This window comes from Pinus tabuliformis, chromosome 2_2 (assembly GCF_031772625.1).
Source record: "Pinus tabuliformis cultivar Carrire ecotype Pingquan chromosome 2_2, CPIR1, whole genome shotgun sequence".
Classification (NCBI taxonomy): domain Eukaryota; kingdom Viridiplantae; phylum Streptophyta; class Pinopsida; order Pinales; family Pinaceae; genus Pinus; species Pinus tabuliformis.
Window position 1 is genome coordinate 258839609 of NC_142300.1, and position 22267 is coordinate 258861875.

At 37.5% G+C, this 22267-nt stretch overlaps 2 long non-coding RNA genes across 2 annotated transcripts in view; one reads left to right on the forward strand and one right to left on the reverse strand.

The window, feature by feature from the left end:
• The window catches only part of LOC149192283 (uncharacterized), a 39374-nt gene extending 17740 nt beyond the window's left edge, over positions 1-21634 (forward strand). Inside the window, exons 3-4 of the long non-coding RNA XR_016254879.1 lie at positions 21127-21220; positions 21459-21634. This is a non-coding gene — a long non-coding RNA (uncharacterized LOC149192283). The remainder of the gene's footprint in view (positions 1-21126; positions 21221-21458) is intronic.
• LOC149192284 (uncharacterized) lies at positions 17019-17807 on the reverse strand. The gene is made up of 2 exons (XR_016254878.1): positions 17492-17807; positions 17019-17250 (listed from the first exon to the last, which is right to left on the reverse strand). It is a non-coding gene; the product is annotated as an uncharacterized LOC149192284 (long non-coding RNA).
• Positions 21635-22267: the final 633 nt, after the last annotated feature.

Here is a 22267-nt window from a genome sequence, read left to right on the forward strand (position 1 = left end):
AGATTGGATATCGCCCCGATGTCTTTCAGCCATGAACAGCCCTGGATAATCACTTTTCATAAGTTCTTGATCTTCCCAAGTGGCATCATCAGGCCCAAAGTGTTGCCACTACACTTTAACTAGGGTAATAGCCTATTTCCGTAGCATTACTTCTCTCCAGTGGAGGATGTTCAGCGGTTCGACCAAGATTTCTCCTTCCGATTCGACCTGAAACAAGCAACATCTTAAATCATTTTTTCCTTTACGGAACTCATTTAAATTGATCTACCGGGCTATTCCTTACCTGTATATCCTGCCAGCTGATTACATGCTTAGGATCATAAACATACTTTTTTTAATACGGAAACATGAAAAATGTTGTGGACCCGTATATGACTTGGCAAGGCAAGCTGGTATGCTACCGGCCCGATTCTGGCCAAGACCTGAAAAGGTCCACAGAATCAGGGTGCCAACTTAGTGCACCTGCTCCATTGTAATGTGCTCTTTTTTGCTCAAATTCTCACATACACATGATCACTGACTTGATACTCCTTAAACCTCCTTTTCCGGTCAGCAAAGTTCTTTTGCCTATCCTGAGCTGCCTTTAGATTAGAACGTATCTTTTTAACCAGTTCCTCCATTTCCTTAAGCATTTCAGGACCTAACATCAATCTGTCTTCTGGTCCACCCCAGCTTGAGGGGGTGTGGCACTTCCGCCCATACAATACTTCAAATGGGCTCATCTGCAATGATGTATGATAGCCATTATTGTATGCGAACTCAACCAAGTGCAAGTAGTCCTCCCACTTGGTTGGTTGTTGCATCACATATGCTCTTAACATGTCTTCCACCACCTAGTTCACCCGTTCAGTTTTCCCGTCATTTTAAGGGTGATAAGCCGTACTGAAGTTCAGCTGAGTCCCTAATTCTTCAAACAATGTTTTCCAAAAGACCGATGTAAATTTTACATCACGGCCTGAGATTATTGTCTTTGGTAACCCATGCAACTTAAATATATTTTGCATGAAAATATGGGCGACCTGCACAACTCTGTAAGTAGATTGTACCAGTATAAAATGTGCTAACTTACTTAGCTTTTCCACCACCACCATGATGGAGTCGTTATTTTTCCTTGACTTAGGCAAACCCGTTATAAAATCCATAGAGATGGTTTCCCACTTCCATTCCGTGATGGGTAATGGTTGTAGTAACCCCGCAGGGTGTTGGTGTTCTGCTTTAATTTTTTGGCATTCCAGACATCATACCAAATAACCAGCCACATCTTTCTTCATACCTAGCCAATAATATTCTTTTCAAAGTGCAGTGATCATTTTTTGATATCCTGGGTGCCCAGCGTAATGAATCTTATGATACTCATCCATTATCATATTTTTAATGCTGTTTTGATTGGGCATGTACAACATTTTCTTGTAATGCAGCATTCCCGCAGCATCCAAAGCATAATCTGGCTATTTTGCTTTGTTGTTTGGTTGTTGAACTTGCTGTTTTATTTGCTGATAAATAGTATCATGTTCTGATGCCCTTTTAATCATTTATCTGAAGAGGCTTTTCCCTTCACTGCAAGAAATCTCGTATAAGCATTGCAATTTCCGACTCAAAGCGTCTGCCACCTGATTCTATTTCCCTTTTAAATGCTTGATCTCAAAATCAAAACCACTCAAGAAATCCACCCACCGTGCTTGCCTTGCATTTAAAGTGGGATGGCTAAAATAATTGGTCAGACTGTGGTGATCCATCAACAATAGAAATTTTCTTCCCATAAGGTAGTGTCACTACATTTTTAAGGTGTGAATGACAACTACCAACTCTAGATCATAAGCATAATATTTCTGCTCATGCTCTTTTAATTTTCTTGATTCGTATGCTATCACTTTCCCTTCCAGAATTAACACACCTCCTACCCCTTCCTTACTTGCGTCCATGCACACCGAATAATCTTTGATAGGATCGGCTATGCTTAGAATGGGTGCCGTGGTGAGCAGATATTTAAGTTGTTCAAAACTTTTTTGACATTCAGGGGTCCACCTGAAAGTTCTTCCCTTTTTTTGTAAGAAAGTGATTGGATAAGCTACTCTCGAAAATCCTTCTACAAAATGTCTGTTAGCCTGCTAGCCCCATGAAAGATAAGATGTCTTCCACATCTTTGGGTACCGGCCATTCTGTTATGGTCCTTATCTTTTTGGGATCCATTGTGATTCCTTCTTTAGTGATTATATGCCCTAAATATTGTATTTTCTCTTTGAAGAATTCGCATTTGCTGAACTTAGCATATAATTGGTGTTCTCAGAGCGTTTGTAATACTAATCTGAGGTGCTCCTGATGCCCCTCCATAGTCCGAGAATAAATTAGTATATCATCAATAAAAATCAGCATAAACTTATTCAAATATTTATGAAATACACTGTTCATTAGACACATAAAGGTTGCAGGGGCGTTGGTCAACCCAAAGGGTAACACCACAAACTCATAATCGCCATATCTTGTTCTAAAAGTTGTCTTAGCTATGTCTTCCTCTTTAATCTCGTTCTGGTGATACCGTGATCGCAAGTCAATCTTTGAGAAAACTGTTGCTCCTTTTACTTGGTCAAACAGTTCATCAATACGGGGTAGAGGATACTTATTTTTGATCGTCAATTTGTTCAGCTAGCGATAATCCATACACATGTGAAGGGTCCCGTCTTTCTTCTTAACGAATAACACCGGGGATCCCCAAGGTGACACGCTGGGGCAAATGTAGTTTTTGTCTAACAACTTCTACAATTTCATTTTTAACTCTGTCAATTCTGGTGTGCTCATTCTGTAGGGTGCTCGGGACACCAGGGCTACTCCTGGCACCAATTCGATGGTAAAATCTATGTCTCTTTTGGGTGGCAGTCTACGAATCTCTTCCGGAAACACATCAGCAAAATCTTGTATCACAGGAATGTTTTCCAATGTGGTTGTTTTATCTTTTGAGTTGGCATAACCCACTTGGACGGCATAAATCTGACATCCTTTCCTAATGCATTTTGCTAACTGTGAGGCAGTTATGGGCCAAATCTGCACTGGCCGCTTAATTCCTGCATCTCTTGCTTTATTCCAAACTCATCTTTATAACAGATAGTCTTAGTTTTACAACTAATTATGGACAGGTGTTTTTCTAACCAGTCCATACCAATCAGCACATCATACGAACCAAGGGGAAGCACATTTAAATCTATCATCACTGACTGTCCTACTATCTTTAATGGGCGGTTTTTTACCTTAGCAAGTACTCGTCTCTTTGCCCCTGTTGCCAACTGTACTAGCCAAGGGTCCTTAAATTTAACAAGTTGTATATTACAATGCTCCACAACCTTAGGACTAATATAACTTAACATAGCTCCTGGCTCAATTAAAACAGTTACAGTAAGGTCTAAGAATTTACCTTCGAATTCCACCATGTTCAGTTGGTACTCCGCTTGACGATCTTCCAGAGCAGCATTTGTCTTTCATAGACTCCGTCCTACACCGCCAACTGTAGATGCTTCGTAGACTTGGGAAACCTGTTCAATTCCTTTTCCTTGAGGACAATTTTTCACATAGTGGGGTCCACCACAGCCCCAACATTGCACTGGAGGCCTTGTTGTCCCTTCGTTGTCTATTTTCCCAGGTTGTTCAGTGGTTCTGGACTCAATGGGGGCTTTTAGTCGGAGCGGATTCTTCTACATGTTTCTGCTGTTTTTCCCCTTGGCGTATCCTTTGTTTCCCCCACCTTGATTACCTTTAGTATTTCCAGCCAGCTTGTTGCTTTTCTTATCAACCCATTTCTTACCCAGGATTTCTCCCTTCTACTTGCTTTCCTGGTAGCAAATTCGAGCTTTACGTATAGCCTCGTCCATCCTCATTGCGTTGTCAAATTCGATTCTTTCCCTCATGCTCAAAGGTAGAATAGTGACGAACTTCTTTACTTTAGCCTTTTCCTCTCGAATGTAAGGCACATAACGGAGCAATGAAGTAAAACGAGTGATAAATTCATCCATAGTTCATTGTCCCAACCACAGGTCATGGAATTCCCTTGCCTTCTCGTCATAGAAGCGCTTAATCAGGTATCTTTCTTTAAAGTATCTTTGAATTTTTTCCCAAGTGATATTCTGTTCAATTACTCCTCTTACCATCTTAACTTCTTCCCACCACAGAGTGGCTTTTCCCTGTAATTGGAAGATGGCCAACCGTGCCTTGAGGTTATGATCGTATTCATATAGCTGGAAATATTTTTTCATATTAATCAACTACGCCTCGGTTGCTTCCTCCTATTCTCCGTCAAAGTGTGGCGGTTTGATCTTATGGAATTCCCCTTGCAACTCTATCCGTTGCCTTTTTGATGTCTGTTGTTCGGAAGCATTATCAGATCATTCCTCCTCCCTTCCTTCTGACTCTTCAGGTTCTGTGTGGTGATTCTGCTCTTCTGACATTCTTTGGTGCTCAGCACTGGGATTCGGTGGCTGCTGATTTTGTTTGTTAGATAGGCCTTTTATAATCCTCTCCTGTTCCATAGTTAACCTTGCGTTATCCTCCCGCAATTGGGCCATTTCATTTTTCAACTCTTGTATTGTCTCCAAAATTGCCAGATTTGTATTGCGAGCCTCCTCTCCAAGCTATACCCATAATTCGGGGTTATTCTCAGGACCAGTTGCAGGTCCCTGACCCACCACAAACCTGCATGATGCACTGTCTACTCTTCTCATATTGTCAGTCTTTTGTTTTTCCTTTACTTAACATAATAAAAGTGACAGAAGAAGGGTCAATGCATTAAATGTTTCTCTTTAACTGCTCAATAGAGAAAAAAATAAATTGTATGTACTTTATCTGTCTATCAGTTTCCATTCCTAGAGGCCACACTTTTTGTTACTTGGCTCTAATACCACTTGTAATATACCCACCTACAGAATAATAATTTTTTTTTTAATTTTATCTTAATCCTTATACTATTACACACGTGCATACATAATGATACTTGTTAACTTATTAATTCTCCGTGTACCATCTACTTCAACCTAGAAATATAAAAACGGTAATGTTTCCTTTTGCATTATCAGAAAAGTCTCCAGTGGATAGCTGATTTGACAACGATTTCATTGCTAGCGCTGCCGACTCTTTACACTCGGCTTTGGAATTTATTTCCGTCAGTTCTGTCATGTGAAAGGGTGAGGTTAGGGTACACTCAGACTTTGCGCCCTCGAACTTCTCCCTTCATTGATGGCGTGGGTGTTTGGTTGCCCATCCGAGGGCTGTGCTGAAACGATATGCTCCTCCCTTGTTTATTCGGAGGCACGGAGTTTCCCAAAACATTTGTCTTCAGACCATGCATCAGCTCCATCTTACCTTCGATGAATCTGTCCAGAACTCCTTTGTGCCACGTAGATTCCACTGGTTCTTACACCCTGCTGAGCTCCAAACTGGAATTTATCTTGCATATTACATCTCTGCCTTCTGGTAACAATGTTATCATGCAATTAATTTTAAGTTTATTATTCTTTTTTCCTCCCTTACAGGTTTTTCGTTTGGTTTTTGTTACAATATTCTAATGGGTTTCTTGCTTGGCTTTGTTCTATGGTCGAGGATTATGGTGCCGACCTCCAACAATCACCCATGGATTCTGGTTGATGATTTTCAGGCATTCAAGTCCTACCGCTACTACAATTGACTAACGGGTAAGTCCCTAGCAGTAACACTCTTATTGATAGTCGATTTTCTGGTTCCGTTGACAATTTTCTCGTTCTATGGATGGAAGAAAAAGGGGTTTTTCCTTTTATTTTTGGGAATTGCCATATGGCTCAAGTCCTTAGGGCTACTACTTTGTTCATTGTCACAGAGATATGGCGAAATCTATACGCCATTCAAGGTTGCCCTTCTCCCTCCAGGATTCAGGAAAATCTTGTCCTCGGAGTAGTTACCCTGAACTGAAGGCCTGGTTAACTTGGTGCCTTATATATGTTTGATATGCCTTCGGGCTTACTCTTAAATTGCTATGTATATATATTTATTTAAGGAAAATGTACAGGTTATAAACCCTGGTGGAAACTCCTTTAGTTTGTTACAGTTTATTTGTTACTGAGCACAAATTTTTGTATATCTAATTTCCAAATTTATGTTAAGGTATTTGTGGCCTGAATTTGGGTTAAATCTATATATACTTGCTAAACCCCGTCGCGTGGTGCGATTTCTATTGTAAGGTATTTGTGCTTTACCCTGCAGGGTTCTGGGATTATAGTGACAATTCTGTGGTTGATTCAGTGTAATTCTCTTTTTAATGCACAATTTTTGTATCACGGAATACTATTGTATTGGTCCTGCACATGTGTTTTCTTTAAGTATTTGTATAGGCAATCTCCCGCATGGGAGCTTGTTGTCTGCTTAGCAGATTTGTATTGCACGACGGCATTCGCCTTTGGGTCTATCCCTAGGATACGGCTAGCTTTCTGTGTGAATTGCTTTTGCATTTTTTGCTTAAGCTTAATACACTCTTCAGAGCTCTGGCTATACTGTTATTTAGCTTCAGCATGATTATTCACCTTCGTATAGTTAGGTAAATGCAAGATTCGTTCTTCTGTTAAATATATACATATGTTTACGTGGTTTGCTTTGCTATCATTTACTAGTATTGGTTGCATGTAAATAGGGAAAGAAAAGGGTTCTTTTTATTTTTTTTTGTAGTTGAAACCCTTGCGAAAACTATTTTTACCACTTCAGCATTTTCTTTAGAACCTTTATAAATGCTGCTCCGCTAACTGTGCTCTAAGGCTCTGAATTTACTCTTCAGACTTTACTACATTTCTTTGCGCACAGGCGTATTTCAGGAGAAAGCTCCTAAACAATCAAACTGCTAACTATTGTGTGAATTTTGTCAATTACGAGGTCGGTCTTTTACTTTTTAGAGTCTGTTGTAAATCTTTGAATTTTCTGCTTTAATTCTTTTTATGAGTAATAGTTCCTGTAGACTCCCCTCACGGTTATCTCCTAATTCCAGAATGTGGAAAACTCTTCACGACCACTAACTCTTACTATAGTAAAGGTCATTTTTAGGGAAACACCCATTTCACCCCTACTGTTTACTGTAAAGGGAACCCTCTGCACCCTTCTTTAACAGAAATATGATACAATACAAAGTTCACTCAGCTATTCTTTTCCAAGGAATTCTTTACATACCTGGTATTACTGGCTGTTAAAGATCTTCCTGAAGGTCACCCAAACCTGGGTCTGCTACCAATCAACTACCCGTCCATGAGATTCGTCTTTCGGGACCAGAATCTCCCCCCTTGCTCACTTGCTAGACCACAGTCTTCCGCAAGTTGCTTGCACAGTGTGCAAGGCTATCTGATCATCACCAAACTTAGCCTTCTTTCTTTTTCCCTCTTTCTGTCTATCCCTACAGTGCAGATTTTTCCTCTCCTTCCCCCGTTTTCTCTGGAAACCCTTCCAGTTAGGGGAGGTAATTAGGGTTGCTCTCACAGCGACTATTTTTTTTTCCAAGAGGACAACTTCCTCCTTGAAAAGTTACCATCCTTTAAAGAAAACACTTTTATCTCTCATAATGAAAACAAATATATTTAAATTTCAAACAGATAATAATATCAAGTTCAATTTATATTTACCACAGTAAACCAAATATTTACATTTTTTCGCAGGGCATTACAGAAGTTCTTTTTTTCTTTTTAATAGCAATTTGTCATTTATATAGAAATTACTAATTAGTTAGCCATTTAACTTTGAAATTTATCAATTTATAATTTTTTTCAATATAGAAATTAGTTTTTATTTTATTTTATATAATTTGCAACCAATTTACTATTTTATAATTTTTGTTAAGGTAAAAGTTATATTTTTTTTATTATTATTGCAATTTGCCATGATATAGAAATTTACTAACTCACCACTACGTTTAAAGCATCTCCATTGATTGCTTCAAAGGGTAAACTTAAAAATCAAATATAACACCCCGCATTGCATGAACATTTACTTTGGTTACCAAGTTTTACTTATTACTTTAGATTTTACTTTGTTTGACATAGAATGTTAAATAATTAAGGCTAGAAGCCAGAACATATTTTGTTACTTGATTAATGAATAATTACAAGTTAAAGTATTTTGACAAGAACTGAAAGAAACAATTGTTAACTTCTCGAGATAGTTAAAAATAGTTGCTCATCTCCTTCGTCAAAAGGGGAATGAAAGAAAGCCCTGGGGTTTGGAAGAAATTGGAGCAGAGTGAAAGGGAGAAAAAACCATGTTGCCAAGATTTCCTTGAGCTAGGTGAAATAAACTAGTGGGAAAACTGTTGTGTACACTTTGAAAGGTATGTGACTTGAGGCTGGACTGTGAGTCCTGATGCCCAAGATACCTGACTGCAACATACTTATTTTAGTGTCAAGAGAAGGAAGAGCTCAGAGGGAGAATCTTGATGTAATTGCTAGATCCGTGGCTGGGTGGTGATACCTTCGTAAAAAGGGAAATAAATTATGTATTTACAAGCAAGAGCAAATAAGTAAACAAAATCTGTGTTTGGTAAATGTTAAATAAAAAGGATTCCACAATGATGGATAGCTAGTTGAATATTGTTCGTTTTATGTATCTCAAATTATTAATAGTGAATGTCTATAGATTTATAACTGGTGTGAAAATAGAATAAACTTATACATGATAGCAAAGAATCAGCTAACTTCGGGGACTGTTTGCCAGTAGATTATTGACCATTTTATGTATCTTAAATTATTAATAGTGAACGTCTATAGATTTATCACTGGTGTGGAAATAGAATAAACTTATACATGATAGAAAATATCAGTTGTGTAGAATAATTAGGAAAATACTCCACCGCACATGATAGAAAATAATTAGCTGTGTAGAAGAATTATGAAAATACTCCACCGCACAGAAGAATGAAAGGTAATTTCTGTAAAAACATTTCTAAACCAAAAATTGTACATGATGAATTTGAGATACTCATTATGTTAACCAAGAATAGTATAAACTCTAAAACAAAGAAGCATTACTATACATGCATGAATCCTCTATAGGCCTTACGTCATTTAAATTATGTAGTCACCTATATATCACGATAGTATAATCTCTTTCTGTTAATTGAAAATGGAGAAGCAACGACTTCACATGTAGAAACAACCAATATCTAAATCATTAACTTAAAAAAAGGAAAATAATAAATATCAATTGCAAGGGCTCGTCATAACTCTCAGTCAATTCCCGAAGGAAGACCGTGAGTCACACTGTCCATATGTATTCGTCCTTTAAGCTACAAAATAGTAAAGCCATAAACAAGCTTGAAAGAATCCAGTAAGATAGAGGATAACCAGCTTCGATTTCAGAAGCCAAACCAAGTCAAAAGAGTTCAAATTATAAATGTTATATGTATATACAAACTTCAGATCTTTGGAATGAAAATAAAAAAAGCAAGGATGAAACCCTTGGTGAAGCCTGAATTACGCAGGTTCTTGCCACAGTACATACTTGTTTGGAATCATTCCATGGCTGGAAAACAAAACCCTTGCCCATTTGAAAATAACAAGAGATAGACTAATGTCGGCCTGAGCCTTGGCTTTATGGCATTCCTCTATCCATAGAAACCTAAAATAAATATGCGATAAGGCGAATACAAGCATAACCACTTTAACTCCGAAAATATATGTACTTGACAGTCCACCATGAGATTCGATAGTAAGACCAACCTGGAATAGAAGACGTAACCTGAAGTAAAGGAGACCCAATCAAACCCAGAAAACCATATGGGAAGGACGTTTGCCAACACATTACCTATAGATGCAAAATGCTGAAGTTAAACCTAATAGGAGGAAAACTGTTAACAATTATTACATGTAATGCACACAAGGCCCTCAAAGTTACCTGAGACGGAATAAATCCAGAATGTAGAAGACTACCTGTACCTGAAACCCCTGCAAAGTGAACCAGATGAGCAGAGGAATACATTTTGCAATTAGAATTGAAGACTGTCAAAGGGTATACCTATCAAGAAATAGGGAAATGTTGCGGTTACCTATTGGGTGAAGTTTAATGCCATGCTCCATCGGAACAAGGATGGCGGGTTGATACCTTCCTCGTTGCAACAAACTCTAAACCCATTTGCAAAGCCAAGGTTCGAGACCATGCATAACGCGAAATGTAACCTCAAGTGGCGAAACATCCAGAAGGTGGTCACGGCACTAAACCATGAGCGATGGGAGTCGTTGGATCGCCATACCCAAATCATAAGGTGTAGGTTTCGCGAGATGTTTCCAGATGCTAGATGCTTCTACTGTCGAGCCCATCCCATTGAATGCAAGAACAAAAAGTGTCAAGTGGGTACCATCAAATTTATCCACTCCATTAAAATGACATTACATTGAAAGAACATGCCAAGTGGGTTATTAATTCGAGGTTTATATGCTTCATATGTGAAGGGATTGAATCATTAAAAGCACCGTAGATTTTTTATTGGTATTCACATTTTTGCATATATTATATCTGATAAATCCCTAAGGTAAGAATAGTTGGTTAATTTTTTTCTTTATGTATGTGCCATGTGTTACAAATTCTATCAAAGCTCAAGCTTGCACACTGAGACTTTTGATATATATATATATATATTTTAATAAGCAACTAAGTAAGTGTGAATGTGAACACAAAGATCAACATCAAAAGAGTAGAAATGTAGAGGAGTCCCAAACCATTGAACCAGCCATAAGCAACTTATGTAGAGGTCAACCTGGACATATGGATACAACTAGGAGAAGAATATCGATAAGCCAATGTTGCCCTACTCGAAAATGTTCAACAGTTACATGTTGAGATGAGAAACTTGAGGATGGATAATGAACGATTGCATCAAGAACAAGAGAGAATCTTTGAAAGTCTATCCGACGGACAGAATCAACGAGGACCAGATCCCAATGTAGAGGATAGGGAGAAAACCCCAATGTCCATCATGGAGAAGATAATGCAGAGTCAACAAATGGGCATGGGGAAGATGAAGAGGGGCGTTCGAATAATGTTTTTGAGCAGCAGAAGACAAAAAGACAGAAATTGGAATTACAAGGAGAATTCAAAGAGATAAAACTGTCACTCTTTGAAGGAGTGTCTGAAGAAGAAGCTGAAGCATGGCTAATTTTCATGAGTTAATACTTTCATATTTATGACTATACTTATAAACTTGAAGAACGGTTGACAGTTTATCAACTAAGGGGTAAGACTACCCTTTGGTGGGAGGAAATCAAAACTGTGAGAAAAATTGACGAAGAGTGGGTTAAGTGGAAAGAGTTCTAAAAGCATTTCAATTTAACTAAGCATTATTATGATGAAAAAGAAAAGGAGTTCCATGATTTAAGGTTGGGAACCTTGACCATGGATGAATATGTGAAACGATTTACTTCCCTATTATGATATGTACCATATATGTAGGAAGAAAAGGCCAAGATTCAATGATTTATTAGTAGTCTACCCAACTTTATGAAGGAAAAGCTAGAATTTGATTACTTGAGAAAAATGGATGATGCGGTGTGAAAAGCATGTATCTGTTATCAGCGAATGAAACAAAAGAGTGAGGGGTCTAAAGGAGCATTGGGCAGGAGGGGGAGAAATTTACCCCAAAGCAGAAAAACAAAGACTACTAATGGAAGGAATATATAGCAAAGACCCTTCAGTAAATTTCTAGCAAGGAACCAGTCAAAGGTTCCAACCTACATTGAGATAGACAGTCGGAGGGAGTTAATAAACCTGCTAATGATCAGCATCCAAAATAGCCTTTGCAATGCTAGGGATGTGGAAAATCCCATTACTACAAAAATTGCCGGCACTGGACTACAACATAACAACTTTTGAATATGCAAGAAAGTTCCACAGTTGGGTAAGTGGCAAGGAGTATGTCCAGAATTAGTGCTTCTTTGGATGATCATCAAGTAGAGTAGCAAACCACCATGATTGAGTGTGAAGGTATGATCGCTAATCAACCTGTCTCTGTTTTGTTTGATTCGGGTGCTAACCTAAGCTATGTTAGTCCTAAAGTGATAGATAAATGTTAGTTGCAAAGCAAGTTGTTTAAAAAACCTTGGTTAGTTCAATTAGCCACAGGGGCAAAGAGAAGGGTAACTGCAAAAATTGAACAATGTCCTGTAACAATTTCAAGACAAGCAATCTATGTCGATCTTAATGTAATCCCTTTGGGTTCATATGATGTACTAATAGGTATGGATTGGTTGGAAAGATGTTGGTCCTTAGTTTATTGTAAGGGGAAATCTCTAAGTTATCTCACTGAGTCGGGGCAGAGAAAGGAAATACAAGGAATCAAGAAAAATATTAAGTTACGTCCTATTACTGCTAGTCAACTGGGAAAATGCATTAGGAAGGGTTGTCAGATTTATGCTGTCCAAGTAGGATACACAAATTCCAAGAGTAAAATGACTTCCTTGGAAAATATTCCTGTCATTCAGGATTTCATTGATGTGTTTCCTAAATCCATTCCTGGATTGCCACCTAAGCGTGATATTGATTTCACAATTGAATTGATCCCTAGTGCAACTCCTGTTTCTAGAGCTCCTTACCGCATGAGCATCCTTGAGTTAACAGAACTCAAAATGCAGCTTCAAGAACTTCTGGATAAAGGTTACATTCACCCCAGTGTGTCTCCTTGGGGAGTCCCCGTACTATTCGTATACAAAAATGACAAAATATTGAGTCTATGCATTGATTATCGTCAGCTGAATAAACTGGCTATAAAAAATAAATACCCTTTACCACGTGTTGACGATTTATCTTATCAAGTGTAGGGAGCTAGTGTTTTCTTAAAACTTGATCTAAGGTCTGGTTACCACCAGATAAGGATAAAGGAAGAAGCTATTTGTAAAACTACATTTCAAACTCGTTATGGTCATTACGAGTTCATGGTATTTCCATTCATCCTTACAAATGCCCCAACTATTTTTACGAGTCTGATGGACGGTTTTTTTCAACCATATTTAGAAAAGTTTGGATTGGTTTTTATTGACAACATACTGATTTATTCTAAGAATCAAGAGGAGCATGAAAACCATTTGTGGATAGTGTTGCAGATTCTACGAGACAATTAGTTATACGCTATGTATAGAAAGTATGACTTTTTCAAAAGCCAAATACAGTATCTAGGTCACGTTATATTAGCAGAGGGAATAGTGGTGGATCCGAAAAAGATTAAAACCATTATGGATTGGACCACCCCAAAGAATGTTGCTAATATTAGATCATTCTTGGGCTTAGCCTGTTACTACCATCGGTTCATTGCAGGATTTTCAAAAATCATTTTTCCTATGACCTCATTACAAAAAAGGGGATGCACTTTCCATTGGACAACTGAATGTCAACAAAGTTTTGAACGATTAAAACAATTACTTACTACTGCACCCATACTAAAAGTAGCATACCCAAAAAGATATTTCGTGGTTTGCACAGATGCAAGTAAGGAAGGTGTTGGTGGAGTATTGACGCAAGAAGGGAAGGTTATAGCTTATTAATCACGTAAATTGAAAGAATATGAGCAACGATATTCTGCATACGATCTTGAATTGATAGCAGTAGTGCATGCGCTTAAAATGTGGTGACACTACCTATTGGGAAAAAAAAAATTGTTATATTTCTTTAACCAATCCAGCTTAAATGCTCGACAAGCCAGATGGACAACATTTTTGAGAGAATTTGATTTTGAAATGAAGCACCTTAAGAGGAAGGAAAATCAAATAGCTGATGCATTAAGCAGAAAATTACATTGTATCTATGAAGTTCAATTCAGTCAGGTAAGATCTAACCTTCTTGATATCATTAAGGAAGCATCTCTTAACGATCCAGAATATGCCTTCCTTTGGCAACAAGCATTGGAAGCTCAAGAGAAGGGGGAATAATTTGATTATGATATAAATCTAGACAAAATGTTAACCTTCAGAAATCGAATATATGTCCCTAATCACAATTCTGTCAAACAATTGATATTGGATGAATTTCATAGGAAACCTTATGCTTCCCACCCAGGATACCAGAAACTATTTTTTGCCATCAAAAAAAATTATTTCTAGTCGGGTTTAAGGAAAGATGTCACCGAGTACCTATCCAAATGTTTGGAGTGCCAGCTGATGAAGGCAGAGAATCAGCACCCAACTAGCCTATTGCAACTGTTGCCCATTCCTGAGTGGAAATGGGAGACAATCACTCTAGATTTCATCACCAGTTTACCTTGCACTATGAAACAACATGATTCAATTATGGTGGTGGTGGACAAGGTAAGCAAAACCAATCATTTCATACCCGTAAAATCTACTTACAAAACTGTGTAAATCGCAAAACATATTTGTGAGGGAAATTTTCCGACTACACGTAATACCCAAGGTGGAAATTTTTGACAGAGATGTAAATTTTACATCTACATTTTGGAAAACCCTCTTCTTTGGGTTAGGCATCCAGATTCAATTTAGTACCACTTACCATCCACAAACAAATGTCCAAATGGAGCGAGTAAATCAAATTTCGGAGGATATGTTAAGAATGTTTGTGATGTAACAACCACATAAATGGGAAGACTACCTCCACCTAGTGGAGTTTTCTTATAATAACGGATTCCACAAATCACTGTGCATCAACCCTTTTGAGGTGTTGTATGGAAGAAAGTACAGGGTGCCCATAGATTGAAATAGTCTTGTTAAGAGACTAACATTGGGTCCTCACATGTTAGCCGAAATGGAGGAGGCAATTAAAAAGGTCCGTCAGAATTTAAAAGTTGCCCAGGATAGACAAAAGGTTTATGCAGATAAAAAAATATCATATAAGGAATTCCAGTTGGGGGATCATGTGTACCTGAGAGTAAAGCCTCGAAAAAGTACTTTACAATGGAAGGGTTGTGCTAAGCTATCACCTTGGTATTGTGGACCATTTCAAGCCTTGGAACGGATTGGACTTGTAGCATACAAATTTGCATTACCAGGCCATATCCGGGTCCACAATGTTTTTCATGTCTCCTTGTTAAAAAAAATATGTGTACAATCCTCAACATATAATTAACTGGGAAAATATACAGGTAATAAACTAATAGAATAAATAATATATAATTTGTTGTTTTGAAAGGTTTCTGACAGCAAATTATAAAATGTGCAGGTTGAACCAGAAGGAGAGTTTCTGGCAGAACCTCTTCGTATTCTCGATCAGAGAAAAACCACCTTATGTAAATGAGCCATTATCCAGGTTAAAGTGCAGTGGAAGAACTTTGGCCCGAAAGAGGCTACTTGGGAAGAAGAGGAATTTATGCAGAAAACTTATCTGGCACTCTTTTCTTAATAAGAAAAAACACCAGGGACGATGTTCCTCGCAAGGGGGGGAAGATGTAACACCCCACACTGCATGAAAATTTAATTTGGTTACCAAGTTTCACTTATTACTTTAGCTTTTACTTTGTTTGACATATAATGTTAAAGAATTAAGGCTGAGAAGCCAGAACATATTTTATTACTTGATTAATGAATAATTAAGAGTTAAAGTATTTTGACAAGAACTGAAACAAATAGTTGTTAACCTCCTGAGATTGTTAAAAATAGTTGCTCATCTTCTTGCTCAAAAGGAGAATGAAAGAAATGCCTCGGGGGTTGGAAGAAATTGGAGCAAAATGAAAGGGAGCAAAAACCACGCTGCCCAGATTTCCTTGAGCTGGGTGAAATAAACCAGTGGGAAAAATGTTGAATACAGTCTGAAAGGTATGTGACTTGAGGCTGGACTGTGGGTCCTGATGCCCAAGATACCTGACTGCAACAGACTTATTTTACTGTCAGGAGAAGGAAGAGCTCAGAGGGAGAGTCTGGATGTAATTGCCAGATCCGTGGTTGGGTGGTGAGACCTTCCTAAAAAGGGAAAGAACTTATGTATTTACAAGCAGAGAACAGATAAGTAAACAAACTCTATGTTTAGTAAATGTTAAATAAAAAGGATTCCACAATGATGGATAACTAACTTTGTTTTCTAGTTGAATATTGCTCGTTTTATGTATCAGAGCTCGGAGGGAGAGTCTGGATGTAATTGCCAGATCCGTGGTTGGGTGGTGAGACCTTCCTAAAAATGGAAAGAACTTATGTATTTACAACCAGAGAACAGATAAGTAAACAAACTCCATGTTTAGTAAATGTTAAATAAAAAGGATTCCACAATGATGGATAACTAACTTCAGGGACTGTTTTCTAGTTGAATATTGCTCGTTTTATGTATCTTAAATTATTAATATCGAATGTCTACAGATTTATCACTGGTGTGAAAATAGAATAAAATTATACATGACAGCAAAGAATCAACTGTGTAGAAGAATTAGGAAAATACTCCACGACACAGAAGAATGAAAGGTAATTTCTGTAAAAAAAATTCTAAACCAAAAACTATACATGATGCATTTGAGATACTCATTATGTTAACCAAGAATAGCATAAACGCTAAAACATAGAAGTGTTATTATACATGCATGAATCCTTTGTAGGCCTTACGCCATTTAAATTATGTAATCACCTATATATCACGATAATATAATCTCTTTTTGTTAATCGCAAATGGAGAAGCAACGACTTCACATGTAGAAACAACCAATATCTAAATCATTAAATTAAAAATAATAATAATAATAAATATTAATTGCAAGGGCTCATCATAACTCTCAGTCGGTTCCAAAAGGAAGACCGTGAGTCACACATTCCATATGTATTCGTCCTTTAAGCTACAGAACAATAAAGCCATAAACAAACTTGGAAGAATCCAGTAAGATAGAGGATAACCAACTTCGATTTCAAAGGCCAAACCAAGTCAAAAGAGTTCAAATTATAAATGTTATATGTATATACAAACTTCAGACCTTTGGAATGAAAATAAACAAAACAAGTATCAAACCCTTAGCGAATCCTGAATTACATAGGTTCTTACCACAATACATACTTGTTTGGAATCATTCCACGACCGAATAACAAAACCCTTGCCCATTTAAAATAACAACAACTAGTCTAATGTCGGCCTGAGTCTCGACTTAATGGCATTCCTCTATCAAGAGAAACATAAATTAAATATGCGATAAGCCGAATACAAGCATAGCCACTTTAACTCCCAAAATATACGAACTTGACAGTCCACCATGAGGTTCGATAATAAAACTAACCTTGAATAGAAGATGGCAATCTAGAGTAAGGGAGACCCAATCGAACCGAGAAAACCATATGGGAAGGGCCTTTGCCAACACATTACCTGTAAATGAAAAATGTCGGAGTTAAACCTAATAGCAGGAAAACTGTTGACAATTATTATACATAATACACGCAAGGCCTTCAATGTTACGTGAGACAGAGTAAATCTAGAATGTAGAAGACTACCTGTACTTGAAACACCTGCACAGTGAACCAGATGAGCAGAGGGATACATTTTGCAATTAGAATCGAAGTCTGTCAAAGGGTATACCTATCAAGAAATAGGGAAATGTTGTGGTTACCTGTTGGGTGAAGTTTAACGCCATGCTCCATCGGAACAAGGATGGCACGCTGATACCTTCTTCTCTACAACAAACTCTTAGCCCATTTGCAGAGTCGAGGTTCGAGACCATGCACAACGCGAAATGAAACCGCAAGCGGCGAAACACCGAGAAAGCGGTCACGACACTAAACCTTGAGCGATGGGAACTATTGGATTGCCATACCCAAATCTTAAGGGGAGGTTTCACCAGATGTTTCCATATGCCAGACCCTTTTGCTGTCGAGTGCATCCCATTGAATGCAAGAACAACAAGTGTCAGGTGGGTACCATCGAGTTTATCCACTCCATTAAAATGACATTGCATTGAAAGAGTATGCCAAGTGGGTTATTAATATGCTTTGAATGTGAAGAGATTGAATCGTTAAAAGCACCATAGATTTTTCATTAGTATTCGCATTTTTGGTAAGTAAAGTTGGTTAATTTTTGTTTTTTTATTTTTTATTTTTTATTTTTTACTATGTGTTAGATCAAATTTGAATCAAAGTTGAGTCACATAGGTTTAAGCAATGATGTGTTATGGATATGTATGGGAGTTATTTATATTATTTAATGTCAATGGTAATAATTTTTGCATTTGAATTATTTTTAATTAAATTAAATATTTAACAATATTTTTAAGTTCTTTATTTTTAAGGATTAGCAATTTGTTTTCGATTATACTAGATTGTGTTCTGAGCAATTTGAGAATAATAATAAAATAAAAAAAATCAAATAGAAATTGAAATAATCAAATTTCTAACCAAATTTATCATTTTATATCCCAATTTAACATTTTATAGCCCAATTTTATAGGATGGAAAGGGTGGCTTTTTATTTTCTCAGCATGACATCTCTGTTGCAGCCACAAATTTTTTTCAGAATCAATACAGGCGTCAACAGAGTGACATTTCTGATATTTTATGGGCCGTGGACCTCATGCCTGAAAAGTTCAATGAACATGCGAATGATAATTTCTTCAGACCCATAAAGGAGGAAGAGCTGCAAGCGGCAATCAAATCTTTCAAAAAGGACAAAAGTCCCGAGCCTGATGGCTGGACTATTGAATTTTTCTCCCATTTCTATGACATCTTCAAGGATGACCTGCTAAGGATGGTGGAGGCTTCTCGTATATCTGGAAATATAAACAGCGCCATCACCGCTACTTTTATAGCTCTTATACCAAAAAAAGTCCGGTCAGAATCCTTCCATGACTACAGGCCGATTGCATTATGCAATATCCTATTCAAAATTATCTCCAAAATCATTGCAGGAAGGATGAAGGATGTATTAAACACATTCATCTCCGGTGATCAACATGCCTTCCTTAAAGACAGGAATATTTTGGATGCAGTGGCTATGACCCAGGAATGTTTATATTCTATCATATCAAAAAACATTGATGCTGCCATATTAAAGATTGATCTGAAAAAAGCTTATTATTGTGTCGATTGGGGTTTTCTCTGAATTTTGCTGGCTAAGATAGGACTAAGACCACAATGCATCAACTGGATAATGGTTTGTGTCGAAAATGTAAAATATGCAGTTATAATCAATGGGATTCCATCATCTTTTTTTCAAGCTGAGAGAGGTCTTCAGCAAGGCTGCCCTTTATCTCCATTACTATTTATTCTGGTGATGGACACCCTCAGTAATCAGATCAAGAAAGCTGTGTCTGACCATAGATGCATGCCGATCAAAATTTGCAAAGATATCTCCTTATCCCACAACTTATTCATTGATGATGTTCTTATCTTTGCTATGCTCTGCAGAGTTTCTTGGAGATGCTTATTTGATATCCTTGCTCAATTCCAAGCGGCGTCGGGACTGGTAATAAATAAGGAAAAATCCACATTGTATCATAATGAATCTAATATGGATAATGTTTATTGGATTTCGGAATTATTTGGCATAAATCAGTCTTCGATCAGTGAGGGTTTCAAATATCTCGGCTTCTCTTTGAAAGCCAAAGGGAACGGCAAACAGGACTGGAGATGGTTAATTGATCGATTCTACAAAAAAATCTCCGGATGGGAATCGAGATTTTTATCTCTGGCAGGAAGACTCATCCTGGTTCAAGCTGTATTATCCCAATTATCGGTGTATTGGGCTCATTTGTATCATCTTCCGGCTTCAATTATAAAAAAAATGTGTTCTTTAGAAGGGAAGTTCTTATGGGGTGGAAGATCTTACCAGTCCAAAATTCATCTGGTTAAGATGGACGCCATTACTAAGATGAAGAAAGCAGGTGGATGGGGCCTCATCAACATGAGAATTTTTGGAAAGGCCCTCCTTTGCAAATCACTACACCGGGGCATTTTTGGGACTGGTCCATGGAGCGGGATCATTAATAAAAAATATTTAAAAGGACGCAGCCTGATTTACTGGTATCGAAGGTCTTCTTTAGGCATCAAATTGGGATCAGCCATATGGAACAGTTTCCGGAAAATTTTGCCCTTCTTTCTGGAAAATCTTCGATGGAGGTTTTTTTCGGGATCTTCTATTTTCATTGGTATTGATCCAATTGTTAATGGGTTGGATTTGCTGCTCCCCCGTTGTCTTATATCTTTTTTCCAATCAAAAGGGATCTTCACATGGGACAGGCTGATTAAATCATGGGCATCTTCATCTCCTGTCTGGATGGATGAGGAGGATTTATCTCTGCCTCCTTCCATGGGACCTGTATGGTCATCGGTGATTCAGATCTTTTCTAGCAAAGGAGTCCATCATTTTGGTATCAAAGACGAGTTGGTATGGTCCCTTTCGAAGTCATCTCAGCCTATTAGGGTCAAGGATATTTACAATGCTATGACAAAATGCATCCTAGCTGGCGCTGATCCACTCTTTCCTCTTTCTCTATGGAAGGTGACATGCCCTCTCAAAATGGTATTATTTTCCTGGCTAGTCTTCTCCAACAGGAACCTCTCTTGGGAGGTTCTTCAAAAGAAGGGGTGGAATGGACCGAGCAGATGCTCTATGTGCTCCTCCGATCTCGAGTCCAATGTCCACATGTTTTTCCAGTGCACCTCAACTCTCCAAATCTGGTATGCTTTATCATTATCTTTTTGTTCCCTCACCAAATTTTTGCTTCTGTACAGGAAGGTTACAAATGGTGGAGTGATCAATGTCCATCTTTGCGCTCCCTGTTTGTAATGGTTGTTTGGCTTTTATGGAAATGGAGGAACGACCGGATTTTCCAAGACTCCAGGTCTCCCTTGGAATCTATTCTGCTGAGGGTTTCGGAACTATCAAATTGTCCTGATGTGTAGGGCTGATGATCATCCATGCATAGGCAAGTTCTGTCAATGGTTTTATTTCAAAGATCTGACTGAATCTACATACTGTCTTTTATCTGGCTTAGGAATTTTTTTAGAGAGAGATGGCTTGGATCATTTTATCTGTACAGAACAATTAGAACTGTATCTCCTGGACAGCCACTTCTTTTATAAGGCAATTTGTATTTTGTATGCAACTGTTTTATTATATTTTCTTAATATAATCTATCTGGTTTTTTCTTCTGAAAAAAATTTATCATCCTATTAAAAAAATTACCCATTTTTATGATCCAAGCATTAAAACTAATTGATACCTGCATTATTTCAATTTTCAAATTTCCAGGAAGGCTCGTGCGTTGTTTTTAGTGTTCACGAAGGCGCAGTTGCGCAGGTGCAAACTTGTATTCTCCCAACCGCAGGACTATTGTTTATTGCAGGTAATTAATCACCAGGACTATTGTTTCTTGCAGGTAATAAATCACCTCTGCCAAATAATCTTTACATATTTCCGACTAAATAATATTAGTCATTAACTACCACTGTCAGTTTAATTAACTAGCGTATGTCATGAACCGTCATGTGTTCATGACACATGTGGAGGATAGACGCTTAATATGCTGAATCCTGTAGATATTCATATAATTTATCTTTACTTATTCTCCTTTCTGTGTTCAGGGCCGAGGCACTAACCACAGTGGCCGCTGTAATAGTTTAGTGTCGGAGGACAAGCTGGTGGAAAGCTTTGACCAAAATTATGAACAGTACCAAATTGAAATCCAACGAATTATTCGCGCTACTGAACGAACAGTGGCCGCTGGAATAGTTAGTGAACGAATTTACGTACGTATTTTTTTTGGCCGAATTTGAACGAATTTACGTACGTATTTTTTTTGGGCCGAATTTGATAACTATGGTTAATTTTATTAAAATCAAAATTGTGTATACATAAAGTCTTTATGAAAATATTTGAATCTTGATTAGTATTATTAAAATCAAAATTTACTCAACACTCAAAATCTTGAAACTCTCAAAATTGAAACTTTACCGTTGTAAATAAAAATTTCAAAAATTTCCCTTAATTTCTATGATTTTTCAAGTAAACACTAACCTCCTTAAACTTCAGGGTTTATCTAAAAAACTATCCTTGTCACAATTTCATCCTTCTTGGCCAAAATTTCATGCAAGGGTTTATCTCTAAAACTATCCTTAGTCCCAATTTCATCCTTCTTGGCCAAAATTTCATGCAAGGGTTTATCTAAAAAACTATCCTTGGTCCCAATTTCATCCTTCTTGGCCAAAATTTCATGCAAGGCTCCATCATTCCAGCTTAAAAGGCTTAGCCATCCCGGATACCATCACAATTTATATATTTATAATCATTTTAGGAAATGGAAGTTTTTACAAAATATCTCCTCATGCTTTAATTTATTAATTAAGAATGTAAATATTATGTATCATGCAGTAAATCAATTGTTGATGTTACT